This window comes from Sinocyclocheilus rhinocerous, unplaced genomic scaffold (genome assembly GCF_001515625.1).
Source record: "Sinocyclocheilus rhinocerous isolate Xijiao unplaced genomic scaffold, SAMN03320098_v1.1 scaffold509, whole genome shotgun sequence".
NCBI classification, from domain to species: Eukaryota; Metazoa; Chordata; class Actinopteri; order Cypriniformes; family Cyprinidae; genus Sinocyclocheilus; species Sinocyclocheilus rhinocerous.
In genome coordinates this window covers 1590096-1594171 of record NW_015652428.1, presented here as the reverse complement: position 1 = coordinate 1594171, position 4076 = coordinate 1590096, and the positions used below count along the sequence as shown (strand labels likewise).

The 4076-nt window shown below is 35.6% G+C and overlaps 1 protein-coding gene across 1 annotated transcript in view; it reads right to left on the bottom strand.

Annotated features, from left to right (window-relative positions):
* Nucleotides 1–4076, bottom strand: part of LOC107715121 (rab GTPase-activating protein 1-like) — a 100296-nt gene that overhangs the window by 66386 nt on the left and 29834 nt on the right. The window lies entirely within an intron of this gene.

Below are 4076 nucleotides of genomic sequence, written 5' to 3'. Positions count from 1 at the left end.
GGCATATTTAGACATAGGTTGATGTATTCTCCTGTGTTGGCAAAGGTTTTTAAATGATTTACGTTACAAATCTAGTGAGATAATGCACACTGTTTTTCCAGATGAACGTTAAACAATTCAAATTCACGGCATATGCAGAGGAAGAGTTTAGCCCCTTTCACACATAGGCCTACAGTACTGGTATATTACCGGTAAGTTACAATTAATAGATCATGTGTGAACAGGACCTTTTCAAAAATCCCGGTAAATTTGTTCTGGCAATCATATCGTTTTATGGAGATGACATGATTACTCTGAGCTGTTTACAAAGCTCCGCTGCTTTTTAATTAGTTATTCTATGTAAATATGCGCTAGATGGACATCTTTGACCATTGTGCCTGGCAGCTTTTTGTCACACTTCTCCATTCATCAGGGCTGCGACTTCGCAATTGGATACTATTATGCGCTTCTCGTGTTTATAAGAGCAAAACATTCTGATTGGCTAGTAATGTTAGTTTGGTTGAGAGTGAAAGCTGTGCTCCTCTCATACCATTGGTAGGCGAACTCATGGACTCGAAAGTGATATCAATCAACAAGATTTTTTTTTTTTAAATGTAGGACTATTTTTTTCCGCAGCCAAACGCTGCACGCCGGAGATCCGGCACGGTGCCGGAGAACTTTAAGCCCTGTGTTATTGAAACACATTGTAGACAAAAATATTTTAATAATCAAATTTAATAATTTTAATAACGTGCTAACAATGTAGCAATATCTAAAAAGAATATGATTGTCTCCATTCATAATCCAGTCATAGTCAATAATATCAGACATTGATCCACTTGAGCTGAAGTAGTAAACAAGCAGGTTAATGAACTCACACAAACGTATAAACAGGAGATTAAGCAGATATGTAGACAACATAAATATAATATTGTGCAATACATCTGCACAAAACGATGCAAGTGAGTAAATGAACTCACTAGTCAGAATGTGTGAAAACGCTCTTTCCATAAAAACATGGCAAAACATGGACAATGAAGTACGGCAAAAAGAAATCGCAATACTGAACTTGTTTTTGTTAAATTATATGTTTAAATGATAAAATATATGATTTTGTTTTTCACTTTCTCATCAACTACAGTATTTTTTTTTGACTAAAATCAGATGCCATTTACTAAACAAAATATATTTTCGTCCAAAGACAAGAACTATGACTACAAGTGCGGCCACATTAACAACATTTTCATGATATTTTGCAGGCAAAAAAAATAATAAATCAATTCTTTTCAACAATGTTGATCGACATGGCAAATTCACATAACCAACTTGAACCAATTGCGAAATATGCATGGGGAAATCTTCCGTCAATGCAAAATTCCTGTTTGTGATGTGAAATGTGAAGTGACGTGTGGCCAAGTATGGTGACCACTACTCAGAATTTATGCTCTGCATTTAATCCACCTAAGTGCACACACACACACACACTGTGAATACACACCCGGAGCAGTGGGCAGCCATATTGCTGCAGCGCCCAGTGTTTGTGTGTATTCCTATTAAAATTACTGATTTTTTTGTAAATGTGACCACACCTTAAAACTAAAAAAATAAAAAATAATAATATCAAAACAATGCTGGCTCTATCAATCTGCCAGTCTACAGCTATTGAGAGCAATTCCTATGTTTATTCCTATTAAAAAAAATTATTTTGCCAGGAACAACAGTAAATGTTGTTAAAAAAACTAAAAATAACACTGACTCTAATAATTATGGCCATATGGTGGGCATTCTGCCACAATACAGCTGCTGTTATGCTTTGAGAGCAATATTAAAACATAAATCAATATTAAGAACTAAGTGACGCAATCAGATCCCACTTTAAGCTCAAGTTGTCACCCTCCGGTGAGAGTCTATTCCGAGTTTCAAAGTACATCCTGTCCTGTCGTCGCTAACTGCAAATGTGTGTATATTGTGGGCAAACATCATTGCTACACCTCCCCACAGGGCAGCACTTCGGATGACTCCATTCAGGCATGTTAGGATGCTGCACGACTCCTTTGAAACACAGCGTTCAGGCGAAATTACAGAATCGTCCTTGCAGCATCAAGAAGACCGAGGTGAGTTACACGGCGTACACACCTGCATTAGTCAGGGCAGCGGAGTGCCAAGATTACCGTCACGCCTTGAGGTGACAAAGAAAATGTCTTGGACTTAATGTCTGCAAAGGTCATTAAGAGCCGACCAGCAGACTCTCTGCTCTCCGAGCCCATATCTCAAGGTCTGCGTCCACAACATGGCCATGAACAGCAATGCATCTGGTGGCGTCAACTATGTAAGACCGAAAAATTATGGCAATTATGGCAAGAAGAAGCAAGAAGAAGTTTTTAATGTAATGATCTTTAAATAAAGAACAGAAACGCTTGTACTGCTGAAAGAGGGGATGAATTTTGAGCACATTTACAATGTTCATGACCTCAAGCGAGAGCCTCAAATGCCGTACATTTTACAATCACCGATGTGAGGTCTGGAATACAATGGTTTCTTTTGAAATGCTTTAAAAGGGCTTCTTTTTACATTTACTGCACAAGAACCTTGGCAATGTTGCAAGGAGAGAGATTGAGATCGGGAGAGAGAGAGCAGCCTTGAGCAGAGCCTCTGTCGCAAGGTGACATGGCAGTTTGGTAGCAGATGTGGGCGGATGAATCTTCTTTTCCATCTGCCTCCCCAACAGATCTCAGAAACGGTAGTGAAAGTTGGCGAGGACGAACGCTTCCAAAAACAACAATGACTTATTTGTACAGCCCAGAAATCGAGGCTTGAAACAAACTGCACAAATCAAAAGATGAGATTCAATGAGAACGGCTGAATAAGAAGGAATCGTTCATTCATTTCGTCCACAGAGAAGCTATACACAAAGTATTGATTTATTAAATGTAGTAGATGGTGTAAAATACTTTGGTGGTAAAGTTAAGGATGCATGACAATATATTGGTGAAAATACCAGTCAATATTATCAATATTGCTCATACTTTGGGTTACGTAAAAAAATTTCACAAAATAATCTTTAATTAATGCATTTTTTATTTTATTTTTGGATGATTAGACATTCATGCCATGGTTATTTATTTATTTTAAGTTATACATAGGAGTTAAAATAAGTTATGTGTGTGTGTATATATATATATATATATATATGCCGAATTGAGGCAGTAATTAAAGCGAAAGGAGCCCCTACCAAGTATTGAGTACATGTACAGTAAATGAACATACTTTCCAGAATGCCAACAATTCACTAAAAATGTTTTTATGAAGTATTCTATTTTATGTTCTTATGAAGTATTCTAATTTGTTGAGATTGTGAATTGGTGGGTTTTTGTTAAATGTGAGCCAAAATCATCACAATTAAAATAACCAAAGACTTAAACTACTTCAGTCTGTGTGCATTGAATTTATTTAATACACGAGTTTCACAATTTGAGTTGAATTACTGAAATAAATGAACTTTTCCATGACATTCTAATTTATTGAGATGCACCTGTATATATAAATATATAATACTTATTGATATAATAGGACCGGACTATGTGGAAAAACGAATTGCTTAGTCTATGGAAATTTTGCCCCTATTATATGTAACAAGACTCGTATTTTATTCCAGCTCTGTTTTGCCAGCATATGGAATCCCTGTATTTATGCTTTGTAAAATGCGAACATCCTCCAAATCTGGCAACCTTCAACATCACCTAAATTATGTAAATAGCCTTGCACTCGATTCCCTCTAACGAGTTAAATTACATATTAAGTATATTACTAATATGAATATACTATAAACTAGGGATGTAACAATTCACTCAACTCATGATTCGATTCACAATTTTGATTTCACGATTTGATTCACGATTTATTTTTTATTTTTTTACAAAATGAGATTTAAAACAAATTATAAATTAAATGTGCCCTTTTATTATTGCTTGGACAAAATGCTGCACATTTCTTTGTGAAATTGAAATGTAATACTATAATAATATACTAATATAGCACTTGCATATTATTGCTCTTTTGTTGGTTTTGATTGCTTCTATTGTCCTCATTTGTAAGTC